General features: G+C 36.1%; 1 pseudogene; it reads right to left on the bottom strand.

The window, feature by feature from the left end:
- Positions 1 to 15,452: 15,452 nt before the first annotated feature.
- LOC119868211 lies at positions 15,453 to 15,945 on the bottom strand (annotated as a pseudogene).
- Positions 15,946 to 20,158: the final 4,213 nt, after the last annotated feature.

Here is a 20,158-nt window from a genome sequence, read left to right as displayed (position 1 = left end):
ATGGAGGGAAGAGGTTAAAGATGTAAGAAGTGTACAGGTGAAACAGAAGTTGACAATTATTGATAGTCCTAAAAAGAGAGGAATTGAAAGAAAAGGGCTTCCTTCTAACATTGAAATATGTAAGGATGATTGAATGGGTGATGGACAAATTTAAGAGAAAAAGAAATAAAAGGCCTTCAAATTGGCAAAGAAGAAGTCAAACTCTCCCTCTTTGCAGATGACATGATACTGTACCTAGAAAACCTAAAAGACTCCACCCCAAGATTGCTAGAACTCATACAGCAATTTGGCAGTGTGGCTGGATACAAAATCAATGCTGTCTTGTATTTCATAAGTAGAAAGAACTGGGGCATCTACTGAGAAAATGAAGATGTAGGGTTCAAAGTTGTGCAGTGTGCATCCTCACCTTCCAAATTTGCCTTTGCTTTAAAGACTCAGACATTTAAATAAATGAGATATTTTCTTTAAAAAAAGAAGATGATGCTCATAATCTGGTAGGTACATATGTATAAAGAGTGCATCTCAAAGATAATTTTAAATTTTTGTATCTTCCATATTGGGTTATTGATTAATATATCATAAATGGATACGTAGATGATTTGGCATTTTACTGCATCACTCAACATAGTGATTATATGGCAAACATTTTCTATTTTGGTTTGCTAAAGCCCATCTATTTACCACTTTGATGTTGTTTGTTTGCTTTTAGGGAAAGAGGTTTCTTCTGGACTCCTCTAAAGTCAGGAACAAGACAAAGATGTCCACTCCTGCCACTTTTATTCAACATCAATCAGACAACAAAAAGAAATAAAAGCCATCCAAATTGGTAAGATAGAAGTAAAAATCCCATTATTTGCAGATGACATGATACTTTACATAAGAAAAACCTAAAGATTCCACTAAAAACGACTAGAGATAAAACTTCAGCAAAGTCTCAGGACATAAAAGCAATATACATAAATCTATTGCATTTCCTAAACATTAATAATGAAGCAGCAGAAAGGGAAATTAAGAAAATAATCTAATTTAAAATTGCACCAAAAATTATAAAATACCTAGGAATACATCTAGCCAAAGAGGTGAAGGACTTATACTCTGAAAACTGTAAAACATTGACAAAAGAAATTCAAGACAACACAAATAAATGGAAAGACATTCTATTCTTATAGGTTGATAGAACTAATATAGTTAAAATGATTATATATTACCCAAAGCAATCAACAGATTTAAGCCAAACTCTATCCAAATACCAACAGGAGTTTTCACAAAAACAGAACACACAATCCTAAAATTTGTATGGCACACAAGACTCTGAATAGCCAAAGCAATCTTGAAAGAGAAAAGCAAAGCTAGAGGTATCACAATTCCAGACTTCAAGTTATATTACAAACCTGTAATAATCAAAACAGTATAGTACTAGTACAAAAATAGACATATAGATCAATGGAACATAATAGAAAATCCAGAATAAATCCACGTTTATGTAGTCAATTAATCTTTGACAAACTAGGAAGAATATACAATGGGAAAAAGACAGACTTTAACAAAAGGTGTTGAGGAAACTGGACAACATCATGCAAAAGAAAGCAAATGGACCATTTTCTTACACCATACACAAAAATAAGCTCAAAATCAATTAGATACTTGAAAAGGCATAAAAATCCTAGGAAAGAACATAGGCAGTAACTTATCTGACATTGGCCATAGCAACTCTTTTTCTAACTATGTTTCCTAAGGCAAAGGAAATAAAAGCAAAAATAAACTATTGGGACTACATCAAAATAAAAAGCTTCTGCACAGTTGAGGAAAAAAATCAACAAAATTAAAAGGTAACCTACTGAATAGAGGATATTTGCAAATGACATATCCAGTGTCCAGTGTGTTGCCTCAAAAAAAATTGATGAAAGTAATGCAAGACAACATGAAGAAATGGAAAGACATTCTAAGCTCATAGGTTGATAGAACTAATATAGTCAAATGTTTATTGCTTTGCAAGATTTAAGGCAAACTATCAAAATAAACCAACAGCATTTTTCACAGAGGTAGAATGAACAATCCTAATGTTTCTATGGAGCCACAAAAGTCTCTGAATAGCCAAAGAACCTTGAAAAAGAAAAACAAAACTGGATGTATCACAATTCCACATTTCAAATTATACCACAAACCTGTAGTAATCAAAATAATATGGTACTTGCACAAAAATAGACACATAGATCAATGGAACAGAATACAAAACCTCAAAACAAACCCATAATTACATGGCCAATTTTTGACAAAGAAGGAAAGAATACCCCATGGGAAAAAGACAGCATCTTCAAAGCTTGGTATTGAGAAGACTGAACAGCTACATGCAAAAAAGAATAAAACTGGACCACTTTCTTACACCATATACAAAAGTAAACTCAAAATGTACTAAAGTTCTAGATGTGAGACTTGAAACCATAAAAATCCTAGAAAAGAACACAGGCAGTAATTTCTCTGACATTGGCCATAGCAACATGTTTCTAGATGTTTCCTGAGCCAAGGGAAATAAAAGAAAATAATAAACTATTTTGACTACATCAAAAGCTTCTGCACAGTTAAGGAAATAATCAACAAAATTAAAAGGTAACCTACTGAATTGGGAGAAGATACTTGCAAATGATAAATCTGATAAAGAGTTAATATCCAAAATAGATAAAGAACGCCTACAATTCAATTCCCAAAAACCAAATAATCCAATGCTCAGAAGACATGAACAGACATTTCTCCAAAGAAGACATCCAGATAGCCAACAGACACATGAGAAGATATTCAACACCACTCATCATCAGGGAAATTCAAATCAAAACCACAGTGAGATATCACCTCATACCTATCAGAATGGCTAAAATAAAAAACACAAGAAACAAGTGTTGGATGAAGATATGGACAAAAAAGATCCTTATACACTGTTGGTGGGAATGCAAACTGGTGCAGCCACTGTGGAAAAGAATATGGAGGTCTCACAAAAAGTTAAATTAGAAGTACCCTAAGATCCAGTAATCTTACTACTGAGTATTTTCCCAATAATACAAAAACAGTAATTCAAAGGGACACATGCACCCCTATGTTTATAGCAGCATTATTTACCATAGCCAAATTAAGGAAGCAGCCCATGTGTCCATCAATAGGTGAATGGATAAAAAGAAGTGGTATATATATGCAATGGAATATTATTCAGTCATAAAAAAGAATGAAATCTTGCCCTTTGCAACAACATGGACAGAACTAGGCAGTATAATGCTAAGTGAAGTAAGTCAGTCAAAGATCAATAGCATCTGATTTAAGTCATGTTTGCAATTCAATAGACAAAATAAATGAACAAAGAAAGAGAGAAGAGAAAAAGAGAGAGAAAGAAACCTAGAAACAGACTTAACTATACAAAAACTGAGGGTTACCAGAGAGAAGGTGGGTGGGAGGATGGGTAAAACAGGTGATGGGGATTAAAGGGTACACTTATCATAATGAGCACTGAGTAATATACAGAATCATTGGAACACCTGGGTGGCTCAGTGGTTTAGAGTCTGCCTTTGGCTCAGGGCATGATCCGAGGGTCCAGGATTGAGTCCTACATAGGGCTCCTATAGAAAGCCTGCTTCTCTCTCTGCCTATGTTTCTGCCTCTCTCTGTCTTTCTCTGTCTCTATCTCTGTCTCTCATGAATAAATAAATAAAATCTTTTAAAAAAATGTATACAATTGTTTAATCACTAAGTTGTACATCTGTAACTAAGAGAATTCTGTATGTTAAGTATATTGGAATTAAAATTAAAAAATCTAAAAAAATTTTATTAAAAATTTAGAGAAAGTGAAAATTAAAATCAAACAGATTAATTTTGTTTGTTTTTTCAATATGCAAATGAAATTTTACAGAATGTATGCATTTGCATCTGGTTTCTCTCATGCAACATTATAAGATTCATGTAGCTGTAGATTGTTCTTTTTCCCACTTATTCAACTGGGTGACTATACCACAATTTATACACTCTACTTTGGGTATTTAGGAACTTTTCTTCTGGGGACTGGTGAGCATATGAACACAGTTTGTTATAAAACTTGGAGAGGAATTGCTGTGTCATAGAGCATGCATATAATTTGCTTAAATTGATATTGTCAAACCATTTTCTGAGATGATTGTAACTTCCAGTCTCACCAGCAATAAGTGAGAGTTCCACTTGCTCTATAGCTTTGTCAACACTTGTTATTTTTGATCTTTCTCATATTAGAAATTTTGGTGGGTGAACTAATATCTTTTTATATATTTTCTAATTTAACTATAGTTGACATACAATATATTAGTTTCTAGTATACAACATAGTGATTCAACAATTTATAGATTATAAAATGCTCACTGTGATAAGTGTAGATAGATATCATCTGTCACTATACAAATTCATTACATTATTGACTACATTCCTTATGCTGTATCTTCATACCTATGATTTATAAATTTTATGACTGGACATTTGGACTTGTTAATCCATTCACCTATTTCTCCTATCTCCCCACTCTTCTCCCATCTGGCAATCACTAGTTTGTTCTCTATATTTATGAATCTGTTTTTACTATTTGTTTGTTTGTTTAGATTCCACATATACGTGAAATTACATGGTATTTGTCTTTGTCTGACTTATTCCACCTAGCATAATACTAGGTTCATCCATGTTGTTATGAATGGTACGATTTCATCCTTTTTATGGCTAAGTAATATTCCATTGTATATATACCACTTCTTTTTTAAAATTTTTTTTATTGGAGTTCAATTTGCCAACATATAGCAAAACACCCAGTGCTCATCCAGCCAAGTGCCCCGCTCAGTGCCCATCACCCAGTCGCCACAACCCCCCGTCCACCTCCCTTTCCACTACCCCATGTTCATTTCCCAAGGTTAGGTATCTCTCATGTTCTGTCACCCTCACTGATATTTTCACTCATTTTCTCTCCTTTCCCTTTATTCCCTTTCACTAATTTTTATATTCCCCAAATGCAAGAGACCATATAATGTTTGTCCTTTTCCGATTGACTTATTTCACTCAGCATAAGACTGTCCAGTTCCATCCACGTCGAAGCAAATGGTTGGTATATGTCGTTTCTAATGGCTAATATTCATTGTATACATATACGAAATCTCCTTTATCCATTAATCTTTTGATGGACAATGAGGCTGCTTCCACAGTTTGGCTATTGTGGACATTGCTGCTATAAATATCGGGGTGCAGGTGGCCTGGCGCTTCAATGCATCTGTATCTTTGGGGTAAATCCCCAGCAGTGAAATTGCTGGGTCATAGGGCAGATCTATTTTTAACTCTTTGAGGAACCTCCACACAGTTTTCCAGAGTGGCTAGAACAGTTCACATTCCCACCAGCAGTGCAAGAGAGTTCCCCTTTCTCGACATCCTCTCCAATATTTGTGGCTTTCTGTCTTGTTAATTTTCACCATTCCAACTGGTGTGAGGGGGTATCTCATTGTGGTTTTGATTGAATTTCCCTGATGGACAGTGATGCGGAGCATTCTCATGTACTTATTAGCCATGTCTATGTCTTGCTCTGTGAAATTTCTGTTCATATATTCTGCCCATTTCATGATTGGATTGTTTGTTTCTTTGCTGTTGTTTTTAATAAGTACTTCATGGATTTAGGATACTAGCCCTTTATCTGATAGGTCATTTGCAAATATCTAAACCATTCTGTAGGTTGTCTTTTAGTTTTGTTGACTGTTTCTTTTGCTGTGCAGAAGCTCTTTATCTTGGTGAAGCCCCAATAATTCATTTTTGCTTTTGTTTCTCTTGCCTTCAGGGATGCAACTTGCAAGAAGTTGCTGTGGCCAAGTCAAAAAAGGTGTTGCCTGTGTTCTCCTCTAGGATTTTGATGGAATCCTGTCTCACATGTAGATATTTCATCCATTTTGAGTTTATCTTTGTGTATGGTGCAAGAGAGTGGTCTAGTTTCCTTCTTCTGCATGTTCATGTCCAATTTTCCCAGCCTCATTTATTGAAGAGACTGTCCTTTTTCCAGTGGATAGTCTTTACTGCTTTGTCGAATATTAGTTGACCATAAAATTGAGGGTCCACTTCTGGATTCTCTATTCTGTTCAATTGATCTATGTGTCTGGTTTTGTGCCAGAACCACACTGTCTTGATGACCACAGCTTTGTAGTACACTGAAATCTGGCATTGTGATGCCCCCAGCTATGGTTTCTTTTTTAATATTCCCCTGGCTATTTGGGGTCTTTTCTGATTCAACAAAAATCTTAAGATGATTTGTTCCAACCCTGAAGAAAGTCCATGGTATTTTGATGGGGATTGCATTAAATGTGTACATTGCCCTGGGTAGCATTGACATTTTCACAGTATTCATTCTTCCAATCCATGAGCATGGAATATTTTTCCATCTCTTTGTGTCTTCCTCAATTTCTTTCAGAAGTGTTCTCTAGTTTTTAGGTATAGATCCTTTACTTCTTTCGTTAGGTTTATTCCTAGGAATCTTCTGATTTTGGGTGCAATTGAAAATGGGATTGACTCCTTAATTTCTCTTTCTTCAGTCTCATTGTTAGTATATAGAAATGCCACTGACTTCTGGGCATTGATTTTGTATCCAGCCACACTGCCGAATTGCTGTATGAGTTCTAGCAATCTTGGGGTGGAGTCTTTTAGGTTTTCTAGGTACAGTATCATGTCATCTGCAAAGAGGGAGAGTTTGACTTCTTCTTTGCCAATTTGAAGGCCTTTTATTTCTTTTTGTTGCCTGATTGCTGAGCCTAGGACTTCTAATAGCATGTTGAATAGCAGAGGTAGAGTGGATATCCCTGTCATGTTCCTGATCTTAGTGGAAAGGCCGCCAGTGTATACCCACTGAGAATGATATTTGCTGTGGGCTTTTCATACATGGCTTTTAAGATGCTGAAGAATGTTCCCTCTATCCCTACACTCTGAAGGGCTTTGATCAGTAATGCATGCTGTCTTTTGTCAAATGCTTTCTGTAACTATTGAGAGGATTATATCGTTCTTGTATTTTCTCTTGTTGATATGATCTATCACACTGATTGCTTTATGAGTGTTGAACCAGCCTTGCATCCCGGGAATAAATCCCACTTGGTCATGGTGAATAATCTTCTTAATGTACTATTGGATCGTCTTAGCTAGAATCTAGTTGAGAATTTTTGCACTTGTGTTCATAAGGGATATTGTCTGTAATTCTCCTTTGTGGTGGGGTCTTTGTCTGGTTTTGGAATTAAGGTGATGCTGGCCTCATAGAACGAGTTTGGAAGTTTTCTATCTCTTTCTATCTTCCCAAACTGCTTTAGTAGAATAGGTATGGTTTCTTCTTTAAACATTTGATAGAATTCCCCTGGGAAGCCATCTGGCCCTGGACTTTTGTGTCTTGGGAGGTTTTTGATGACTGCTTCAATTTCCTCCATGGTTATTGGCCTATTCAGGTTATCTATATCTTCCTATTCCAGTTTTGGGAGTTTGTGGTTTTCCAGTAATGTGTCCATTCTTCTAGATTGCCCAATTTATTGGTGTAAAGCTGCTCATAATAAGTTTTAAGACCGTTTGTATTTCCCTGGTATTGGTGGTGATCTCTCCTTTCTCATTCATGATTTTATTAATTTGAGTGTTTTCTCGCTCCTTTTTAATAAAGCTGGCTAATGTTTTACCTATCTTATTAATTCTTTCAAGGAACCAATTCCTAGTTTTGTTAATTTGTTCCACAGTTTTTCTGGTCGCTATTTCATTAAGTTCTGTTCGAATCTTTATTAACTCTTTTCTTCTGCTGGGTGTAGGATCTATTTGCTGTTTTTTCTCTAGCTCCTTTAGGTGCACGGTTAGCTTTTGTATTTGAGTTCTTCACAGTTTTTGGATGGATGCTTCTATTGGGATGTACTTCCCCCTCAGGACTGCTTTTGCTGTATCCCAAAGATTTTGAATGGTTGTATCTTCATTCTCATTAGTTTCCATGAATCTTTTTAATTCTTCCTTAATTTCCTGGTTGACCCTTTCATCTTTTAGCAGGATGGTCCTTAACCTCCATGTTGTTTGAAATCCTTCCAAACTTCTTCCTTTGATTTATTTCTACTTTTTAAGATTTATTTATTTATTTATTTATTTATTCATTTATTTATGATAGACATAGAGAGAGAGAGAGAGAGGCAGAGACACAGGAGGAGGGAGAAGTAGGCCCCATGCCCTGAGCCAACACGGGACTCAATCCCAGGACTCCAGGATCGCACCCTGGGCCAAAGGCAGGCGCCAAACCGCTGAGCCCCCCAGGGATCCCTTTTGATTTATTTCTAATTTCAAAGTATTATGTTCTGAAAATATGCAGGGGAGGATCCCAATCTTTTGGTATCGGTTCAGACCTGATTTGTGACCCAGTATGTGGTCTATTCTGGAGAAAGTTGCATGTGCACTTGAGAGGAATGTGTATTCAGTTGCGTTTGGTTGTAAAGTTCTGTAAATATCTGTGAAATCCATCTGGTAGTGTATCATTTAAAGCTCTTGTTTCTTTGGAGATATTGTGCTTAGAAGATCTGTCGATTGTAGAATGCTACATTCAAGTCATCAAGTATAAGTGTATTATTATCTAAGTATGTCTTAACTTTGGTTATTAATTGATGGATATACTTGGCAGCTCCCACATTCGGGGCATAAATATTCATGATTGTTAGTTTCTCTTGTTTGATAAGACCTTTAAGTATGGTATAGTGTCCCTCTTCATCTCTTACTGTAGTCTTTGGAATAAACTTTAATTTATCTGATATAAGGATGGCTACCCCTGCTTTCTTTTGAGGACCATTTGAATGGTAAATGGTTCTCCAAACTTTCATTTTCAGGCTGTAGGTTTCCTTAGGTCTTAAATGAGTCTCTTGTAGACAGCAAATAGATGGGTCTTGCTTTTTTATCCAGTCTGAAACCCTGCACCTTTTGATGGGGTCATTAAGCCCATTCACGTTCAGAGTTCCTATTGAAAGATATGAATTTAGTGTCATCATTTTACCTATTCAGTCCCTGTTTTTGTGGATTGTTTCCTTGGACTTCCCCTTTCTTTTACAGAGTTCCCCTTAAAATTTCTTGCAGAGCCGGTTTGGTGGTCACATAATCTTTCAGTTTCTGCCTATCTTGGAAGCTCTTTATCTCTCCTTCCATTCTGAACGAGAGCCTTACTGGATAAAGTATTCTTGGCTGCACGTTCTTCTCATTTAGGACCCTGAATATATCCTGCCACTCCTTTCTCGCCTGCCAGGTGTCTGTGGAGAGGTCTGCTGTTACCCTAATACTCCTCCCCATAAAAGTCAGGGCTTTCTTGTCTGTTGTTGCTTTAATGATCTTCTCTTTATCTTTGGAATTTACAAGTTTCACTATTAAATGTTGAGGTGTTGAGTTGTTTTTATTGATTTTAGGGGGGAATCTCTCTATCTCCTCGATCTGAATGCTTGTTTCCCTTCCCAAGTTTGGGAAGTTCTCAGCTATGATTTGTTCAAATACATATTCTAGACCTCTGCCCCTTTCAGCGTCCTTGGGATCCCCAATTAAATGTAGAGTTTTCTTTCTGAGGCTGTCATTTATTTCCCTTAACCTATCCTCATGAGCTTTCGTTTTTCTCTTTTTTCCTCAGTTTCCTTCCTTGCCATCAACTTGTCTTCTATGTCACTCACTCGTTCTATCTTGCTAACCCTAGTGGTTAGGACCTCCAGTTTGGATTGCATCTCATTTAATTGATTTTAATTTCAGCCTGATTATATCTAAATTCTGCAGTCATGAAGTCTCTTGTATCCTTTATGCTTTTTTCTAGAGCCACCAGTAGCTGTATAATTGTGCTACTGAATTGGCATCTGACATTGAATTGTAATCCAAATTTTGTAACTCTGTGGGACAGAGGACTGTTTCGATTCTTTCTTTTGAGGTGAGTTTCTCCTTCTAGTCATTTTGCTCAGTGCAGAGTGGCCTAAAGAACTTGTAGCGGAAAAAGGAGAAAAATAGAGAAAAGAAAAAAGAAAAAAAAAAGGGTGCGGGGGGGACAAACAAATCAAAAACAAGGGCGAGTATCCTCTGATTCTGTTTACTGTAAATCCCTCGACTTTCCCTGGAACTTTCCAGTGCTGCTTGATCAATAACTTGCTTTTCCCCTGTCCTTCTAGCTGGTCTTCTGGGGGAGGGGCCTGATGTGCTGATTCTCAGGTGTGTGCACCTGGGGGAGCTGCCCAGCCACCTGCCAGGTGCATGGCTCAGTGGTAGCTCTTTATTCTGTGAGGCCCCTGCTCAGTCCCAGGTACAAGGTGACACCAGGAGGAACAACAGTGGCGGCAGCCAGCTCTCCAGCCCTATAGTCAGCTCCCGCAGTAAGTACCACAGCAACCAGTCTGCAGGGTCCTTGATGCTCTGGGGGCCAGGGGTGCCAATCTACACAGCTTGGGGCTGCCTGGTGGCAGGAGAGTCCTCGCTGCCATGTGTCATCCCGGCCTCTGCCTGTCCCAGAGGGAGCGCCGCATCTTAGGCTGTATCCCCAGCACCCTGGGCTCCAGGGCCTGTGCTGCTGGGATTGCGTCCAGGGGCCACGCAGCACCCTCCGTGTGGAGCCACTGCCCAAGCTGCCTCCACGCTGCTTCTGGGTCCAGCTGGGCATTGCGCTGCAGCCCTTTAGGGAGCTCAGCCACGGAGTGTGGTGTGCTTTTCCCAGGGTGCAGGTCCTCTGTTAGTGCCCCTGGGAGCCTGAGGGCATCCCCGCCCCTCCTGGGATCCTGCCTGAGCTCCATGTGAGCGCCTTTCCATCCGGGAAGATTGGTGAAGCTCCTGCTTCTCCGGGACTGGGCTGTCCTGTCCTGGGGGCTTTCGCTGAGTGGCCTTAGCCTGGCTCCTCGCAGGGGCCCTGTGGGCAACCACGAACTAGCTGGAGTAACTGAACCAAACCAGGCCTGGACTTGTGTCCCTCATTTACTCAAAAGGCTCAGGAGCCTAAAGGGTGAATAGTTGGTAGACGCTTGAGAAAGGGCTTGAGCAATGGTTCTCAGGGCTCGCTTGTATGTGATCACCCACATAACACAATAGATACAACTTATTCTGATGTGGTCATAAATGTAAATAAGTGTCTGTCTGTCCTTGCTGGTCTGTTTACCATATCTAATATTCCTTTGAAGTATGCACATCTGGAGCAACAAGCTTATCTATTTACCAAGGTCTTTGGTACCCGAGTCTGTCTTGCATGCTGAGAAAGGGGAACTTTGGAGGGTTTCACAAACCTGCTAAAAATAAACACCTTCTTGGCTTTGTTTTGCTCATGCTATAAAATGTTGTAAACCCTTGAATAAAGCTGGCACTGCTTGGACATCATCCACTGTGTCCCTCCTGTCCCCATCTCTTTACTTTTCTTTTTCCTCATCCCCTTATCCTCAGGACCCTGATCGTGTTGCTGCAGTGCGGGCAACAGGGCCCCTCCCCCTTGGATGCTTATTTATTTATTTATTTATTTATTTATTTATTTATTTATTATTTTTTTTTTTCCCGTCCTCCTACCTTGATAGAAGTGCAAACTCTTCTCACTGTAGCATTCCAGCTGTCCTCTCTTTAAATCTCAGACCAAATTTGTAGGTTTTCAGGATGATTTGAAAGTTATCTAGGTAAGTTGGTGGGGCAGGCGACTTGGGGACCCTACTCTTCCTCCATCTTGCCCTGCCTCCTCCACTTTTAATTCTTTGAGAAACCTCCACACTGCTTTTCACAGTGGCTGCACCAATTTACATTTCCACCAAAGTGTACAAAGTTTCCTTTTTTCCACATCCTTGCCAAAACTTGCCATTTCTTGTCTTTTTAATTCTAGCCATTATGACAGGTGTAAGATGATATCTTACTGTGATTTTATTTTGCATTTCCCTGATGATGAGTAATGCTACACATCTTTTCGTGTGTCTATTTGCCATCTGTTTGTCTTCTTTGGAAAAATAGATGTTCAGGATATCCATACTTTTTTTAATTGGCTGATTTGCATTTTGGTGTTGAGTTGTATGAGTTCTTTATTATATTTTTCATATTAAGCCCTTATCAGATTTATTATTTGCAAAATCTATCATTCTGTAGGTTGCTTTTTTGTTTTATTGATGTTTTCTTTAATTATGCAAAAGCTTTTTAGTTTGATGTAGTTCCAAATGTTTACTTTTGCTTTGTGTCCCTTTCCTATGGCAACAAATAAAGAAAAATATTGCTAAAGCTGATGTCTAAGAATTTATTGGCTATATTTTCTTAAGGTGTTTTATGATTTCACATATCACGTTTAGGTCTTTAATCACTTTTAAATTTATATTTATGTATGGTGCAAGAAAATGGTCCAGTTGTATTCTTTTGCATTTAGCTGCAAATTTTTCCCAACACTTTATTAAAAAGACTCTTTTCCTCAGTTTGTATCCCTGCCTCTTTCCCCATACACTAATTTACCATATAAGCATAGTATATTTCTGGGCTTTCTATTCTGTTCCATTGATCTATGTGTCTATTTTTGTGCCAATAACATACTTTTTTGATTGCTATAACTTTGTAGTATAGTTTTAAATCTGGGATTCGGATTCCTTCAGCATTGGTCTTCTTTCTCAAGATGGCTTTGGCTATTTTGGTCTTATGGAGTCCATAAAAATTTTACAATTATTTGTTCTAGTTCTGTGAAAAATACTATTGGTGTTTAATAGTGATTGCATTAAATCTATGTACTGCTGTAGGTTGTAGTGACATTTTAACAATATTAATTCTTCTAATCCATGAGCATGATACATCTTTCTATTTATTTGTGTCATTTTCAATTTCTTTCATCAATGTCAGCTTTCAAAATATAGGTCTTTTATTTCCACTATTAAACTTTGCCTAGGTATTTTATTCTTTTTAATGCAATTGTAAATGGGATTGTTTTCTAATTTCTCTTTTTGGTACTTTTTTATTAGTGCACAGAAATGCTACAGATTTCTATATATTGATTTTGTATCCTGCAACTGTTTTTTTTGTTTTAGTATTTATTAGAACTTATTTATTAGTTCTAACAGATTTTCTTGGTAGAATCTTTAGGGTTTTCTACATATAGTACTATGTCATCTGAAAATAGTGACAGTTTTACTTCTTCTTTACCAGTGTGGACGTCTTTTATTTATTTTTCTTGTCTGATTGCTGTGACTAGGACTTCCAGTACTATGCTGAACAATTGTGAGCAGAGCTAAAATCCTTGTCTTATTCCTGATCTTGGAGGAAAATCTTTAAGCTTTTCACCATTAAGTATGTTAGCTGTGGGGTTGTTACTTATGGTCTTTTTTTTTTTTAATTTTTTTTTCTGCATCCATTGAGGTGATTATATGATTTTTATCCTTAGTTTTGTTAATGTGATTAATTATTGGTGAATACTGAAACATTCTTGGAATATCCTTGCATCCCTGGAATAAATCCCACTTGATAGGTGTGAATGATCCTTTTGGGATATTGTTAAATTCAGTTAGCTAATATTTTATTGAGAATTTTTGCATCTATGTTTTTCAGGATATTGTTCTGTAAATTTCTTTTTTGTGGCAGCCTTTTCTGGTTTGGTTATCCGAATAATGCTGGCCTCATATTTAGAAGCATTTCCTCCTCTTCAATTTTTGGAATCCTTTGAGAATGATATGTATTAATTCTTCTTCAAATTTTGGTCAAATTCACCTTTAAAGCCATCTGGTCCTGGAGTTTTGTTTGTTGGGACTTTTTTGGTTACTGATTCAATTTCATTACAAGTAATTGATCTATTCAGGATTTCTGTTTGTTCCTGATTCACTTTTGGAAAATTGTATATTTCTAGGAATTTCTCTATTTCTTCTGGGTTGTCCAATTTGTTGGCTTATGATTTTTTGTAGTAGTCTCCTATAATGTTTTGTATTTCAGTGGTGTCATTTGTAACTTCTTTTTTTTTTCTCAATGAGTCTGGCCAAAGGTTTATCAATTTTGTTTATCTTTTCTTTTTTTTTAGATTTTATTTATTTATTCATGAGAGACATGGATAGAGAGAGAGGCAGAGACATAGTCAGAGGGAGAAGCAGGCTCCATGCAGGATCCCAATGTGGGACTCAATCCAGGGACTCCAGGATTATGCCCTGAGCCAAAGACATACACTTAACTGCTGAGCAACCCAGGCACCCCTGTTTATCTTTTCAAAGCTCTTATTAATTGTTTTTTTTATTTTTTTACTCAGGATTTCTTATATTTCTACTCTGATCTATATAATAATAATTATTCATGAAAGTGTCTTTTAAAATTATTCCTGCGTCTTTTTCTTTAAATGTTTATTAAATTCTAGTCTTAGCACATTGTGATTAATTAATATGATCTTTATTAGCCATATTAAGTAGAAAAAAATAATATATAATTTCATATTAATCAGGTTATCAAAACAAACTTGAAACGTTACAGAAAATATATATTATTTTCAACCATCCATTTTACTTTTATAAAACTGATCACACATTAGATTCTAAAAGAAAACTAATTCCAAAAAGCAGAAGTAGGAAAGATATCATTTTTTTCTTATACAATTTCTTAAATAACCATTATTATAGGTATTAGTATAAAGATCAGAGTAGAAATATAAGAAATCATTACCAAAAAATGAAACTGAGAGCTTTGAAAAGATAATGTTAGCATGTATAAGAATCACCTGGAATACTTGTTAAAATGCAAACTTAAGAGCTTTAGAATATATCAGAGATGATGTCAGGAATTTACATTTTTAATAAGCACTCTGATGCAGGTAATGCAAGGACTAAACTTTCAGATACACTAATGAAGTGTCTTTGAGGTTCTCAAGTTATAATGACCTGGGTCCAAATCTCAGTTATGCCTTTACCAGGGAGAACCTTGATCAAATTATTAAACGTCTCTATGCTCAATTGTTTCATATCCAAAATGAGAATAACCATGTCTGCCACATCGTATTATTTTGAACATTAAGTTAGCTAACACATGCAGAAATTGTAGTGTAGTACCTGGTCAAATTGTTCATTATTATAAAGGCCCATACCTCTATTTTCATTAATCATATACTATTAAATCAATGTAAAATAAACTGCATTACTTATTGAATTTTACTTTGATTATTATTATTAATGATCATCTATACATTTTTATTTGCATTTTTCTTTTAAGAAATATTTTTACTTTTTAAGAGACTTTATTTTATGCCTTATAAGTTGCAGATAATTGTATTTTTCTTTTGTCAGTTGAGTCTAAACTTTGTCATTGTTATTTATTTCATAATCATAAACTTAACTCTGTAATCCATCTAGACTTGGAGAGGAGTAAGGAAATACGGATCTCATAGAACCACAATGAGATCCCAAAGATTATTGGATATTTTGAGCAGATGGTGGTGAAGGAGTGCTCTCCTGAGCTACAGAAGTAATGATCTGGTAGTTAAGATAAAACACAAGTCAAATTTATCAGATTTGTTCACAGTCAGCAATGGCAATCTTCGTGCTGGTCTTGCCACTCCTGGAACCAAATCTCTCCATGTGTTCCATGATATTCATGCCCACTTTCACCTTGCCAAAGACCACATGCTTTCCATTCAACCACTCAGTTTTGGCAATGCAGATGAAAACCTGGAAACCATTTGTTTTGGGTCCAGCATTTGACATGACAAGATGCCAGGAACCATATACTTCAGGATGAAATTCTCATTACCAAATTTCTCCCCATAGGTGGACTTGCTGCCAGTGTCATTATAGCATATGAAGTCACCACCTTGGCACAAAAATCCCTGAATAATCCTGTGAAAGTAGGGACCTTTATAACCAAATCCTTTCTCCTCAGTTCTCAGAGTATAAAAGTTTTCTGCTGTCTTTGGAAATTCGTCTGCAAACAGCTTGAAGGAGACACAGCTTAAGGGCTCATATCCATGGCAATGTCAAAGAACACAGTGGGGTTGACCATGGATGGGCGGTGGGGTCTGCTAGGCTAAGTCTGAAACTTTTATTGAGAGGACTTAACTAATTTACATTGGCTTTATCTTCTATAAACTCCCTTGCTTTAATGTTTTCATATTTTCATGCTGTTTGTTTTGTTCTATTTACAATATTTTTCTTTCCTTTTTTGTTTAGATATTTGGAAGAAATTAACCACCCTTTAAATTTACCTATGTGTTTTAAATGTGGTACTTATATTTCTCTCATTAATGTTTTTTTTTAAACATTTTTTTTATTTATTTATGATAGTCATACAGAGAGAGAGAGAGGCAGAGACACAACAGGCAGAGGGAGAAGCAGGCTCCATGCACTGGGAGCCTGATGTGGGATTCGATCCCGGGTCTCCAGGATCGCGCCCTGGGCCAAAGGCAGGCGCCAAACTGCTGCGCCACCCAGGGATCCCTCTTATCAATGTTAAGTAAAACTGGTATTTCTTGATTTCTCCCCTTCTCCCAAAACTCTCTCTACTATAAATAAAGTAATGTTTTGCATAGCTAGATATTCATAAGACTTATTTTTAAATTTTAAAAGTTTCAACCAGGACATGTCTGGTCCTGCTTATCTCATTTATTTTGTATTATATTGACACTTTTAAGCTCAGAGTTTCTACTAAACATTTTTTTTATTTTACTTGATCTGTTCTTCATGTGATTGGAAAATTTGGATTTCCTAGAGCCATTCTCCATATTGTATCACTTTTTTCCATTTTCTAATAATTTTTTTAAAAGTCTTCTTGGACATGACTCTTACTCCTAAATAGCACCAACCCCTCCAATATTATTTTTCACATCCCCTACTGTATTCAAAAGGATTTTCTCAAACTTTACAAAATATATAACCCATCTCTAATGTGGGACATATGTGGATAAAATGGAGCTGATTAAATCACAATACACAGATCAATATGTATTTCCTAAAAGGACTGAGCTATAGTATTTACAAGAATGAAGTTTTAAATGTCATAAGCTTGCTTTGTCTTTCAATCCTTTAATGTGTGCCTAGTTGGTGGAATAATTTCTGTATGGATGCCCTGAGCTTATTGTGTTGCCAGCAGAAATAAGGTCCACAAGATTTTGCCTACTTCAGCTTCATCTTGTTCCACTCTATAATTTTGTTATACTAAATTTCTTTCACTCTATCAAATTCTCTATCAGTTACAATAATTTTGATTTTAGGTAAGAGAAAACACTGACTCAAAACTCATGTAATGAGGAAACTTAACTCAAAATTGGAGGTCTAAAATTATGGCAAGCTCTAGCTATGCTAGAAATCGATAGCTACTCAATTATTATTGTGAAACCCTTCGATTCATTCCAGTTCTGTGCTAAGCTCTCTGCAGTTTGGCTTTATTCTAAGGTTGGTTATTTTCTGTGTAGCAAGATAATTGCCAGTGGAAATAAGGACTACAAGGTTTTTCTGTTTTTTGTTTTGTTTTGTTTTGTTTTGTTTTGGCAACAGCAGCATCAGGAAAGGAGAGGAAAATCTCTCCTTGAAGCATGGGTTAGGTCTTTTTCTTTAAGTTTTATTGGGCTGATTTAGGCCAGATTCCAACTGCTGGACAAATAACAATTACCAAAGGAATGCCACACACACTGATTAGCTTAAACCAATCAGATTCTCCTAAACATCCAGAGATGAACATCCACGACTGAATATCTGACAAAATTGAAGTTACATTCAGAGTAAGAAAGGGGTAAGTGGATGTTGAGGAGGCAGTGAGCAGTTATCTACAATGAATGCTACCTTCTTTCTCAAGTCCTGATCTTTGCACACACTCTTCCATCTGCCCAAAATACTCTTTGCCTCCCTCTTACCTAACTTTTGCTTTTCTTTCAGCTCTCATCTTTATCACCCAGCTTTATTGAGATATAATTTATATCTAGCACTGTATACATTTAAGGTATACAGCATAATGACTTGACTTACATATTTTATGAAATGATTGCCATAAATTAACATCCATCATCTCATAGAGATATAAAATTTTGAAAAAAAAATGGGGTATTTTGCTTGTGATGAGAACCCTTAGGATTTACTCAACGATTTTCTTATACAAACATAGGGCAGTGTTAATTAGTTATTACATTACAATGCATATTACAATTACAGGGTTTATATTTATCTTACAACTAGAGGTTTGTGCCTTGTGACCACCTTCATTGATTCCTCTAACCCCCACTTTGGTAATCACAAGTCTGATCTCTAAAAAATTAAAATAAAAAAAAAAAAAAAAAAAAAAAAAAAAAAACAAGTCTGATCTCTTTTTCTAGAAGTTTGTTGTTTTCTTCTTTTTCTCACATTGCATATATGAGATCATACAGTAGTTGTGTTTTGCTGTCTATTTCACTTAACATAAAGTCCTCAAGGTCCATCCACATTGTCACATATAACAGGATTTCCTTATTTTTTAAGGATGAATAATGCAGCATTGTGTATATATACCACAACTTCTTTATCCATTCGTCCATTGGTAGATACTTAGGTTGTTTTCATGTCTTGACTATAGGTTGTTTTCATGTCTTGACTATTGTAAATAATGCTGCTATGAACATGAGAATGCAGATATCTCTTTGACATATTGTTTTCATTTCCTTTGGACATATTCCCAGAAGTGGAATTGCTGAAACTTATGGTAGTTCTATTTTTAACTTTTTCAGGAATGTCCATAATGCTTTCCATAGTGGCTGTGCCAATTTACACTCCCACCAACAGTGCACAAGTATACCCTTTTCTCTACATCCTTGCCAGCATTTGCTATCTCTTATCCTTTTGACAATAACTATTATAATAGGAATGAAGTAATATCTCATTGTGGTTTTGATTTGCATTCCCTAATGGTTAGTGACGTTAAGCACTTTTTTATGTACCTGTTGGCTATTCATATATCTCCTTTGCAAAAATACCTATTCATGTCCTTTGACCATTTTTAAATTGAATTATTTATTTTTTCTACTATTGACGTTTATGAGTTCTCTCTATATATTGAATATTAACTCCCTATCAGATATATAGTTTGCAAATATTTTTTCACATTCTGTAAGTTGTCTTTTTATTTTATTGTGTTTTTTTAAGATTTTATTTATTTACTCATGAGACACACACACACACACAGAGAGAGAGAGAGAGAGAGAGAGAGAGAGAGGCAGAGATACAGAGAGAGAAGCAGGCTCCATGCAGGGAGCCTGACATGGGACTCCATTCTGGGACTCCAGGATTATGCCCTGGGCTGAAGGCGGTACTAAACCGCTGAGCCACCCAAGGCTACCCTGTCTTTTTATTTTGTTGACCTTTTTTCTTACTGTGAAGATTTTTTATATAGTCTAACTTATTTTTTTATTTTGTTGCTTATGCTTTAAGTGTCAGATTCAAAAAGTCATTGCCAAGTCCCATGTCAAAGAAGTTTTTTTATTCTTTCCCTTTGTCTAGGATTTTTATGGTTTCCACTCTTACATTTAAGTCTTTAATCCATTTTGAGTTAATTTTTGTGAGTGGTATAAGGTAGGTGTTTTGTTCTTAATAAGTGCTTGTGAATGTGAAATAAAAATAACATAGTCTGATGGGCAATCAGGCAAGATTGAATGCTTCAGTTAATTTGGTTAACTGTTTTAAGGAGGGAGAAATTTAAAACATTTTCTACTACCTATAGTTTTCTGTTCTCTTATAAAAATATGTAAGTGAAAGAGTGACAAATACAAAATAACTGAAACTAGAATGATGTATTTGTTGTTAAAAGCACACATAAACACTATTAGGATAGTCTGTATCCTTGATTTGTAGTCATAGCCATATTCATAAAAGGCTCAAGGACTTAGCATGCTTAATAAATTTAATTCGAAAATGTTTACACTGAGGAGGGCACTTGATGGGATGAGCACTGGGTGTTATACTCTATGTTGTCAAATTGAACTTAAATAAAAACAAATGAAAACAAAACAAAACAAAAATGTTTAGAACCAAAGATAAATTGTGATTACAGTTTACAAGGTTGGCTCATAAAAGGTAGTAAAACTAGCATAATGTCAATAATATAACTGAATATGGAGCTCTAGCTCTACTTTGATTCCTGACTCACTTGCAAAATATATAAAACTAAAAGATGAATGTAATCATTATTTCTTCCTACCCTGTGCCAAGCACCATTCAAGGCACTAAAAGTGCAGTGTTCAATAATGCAAGCAAGG

The sequence above is a fragment of the Canis lupus genome, chromosome X, assembly GCF_011100685.1.
Source record: "Canis lupus familiaris isolate Mischka breed German Shepherd chromosome X, alternate assembly UU_Cfam_GSD_1.0, whole genome shotgun sequence".
Classification (NCBI taxonomy): domain Eukaryota; kingdom Metazoa; phylum Chordata; class Mammalia; order Carnivora; family Canidae; genus Canis; species Canis lupus.
This window is presented reverse-complemented; position numbering and strand designations above follow the sequence as displayed.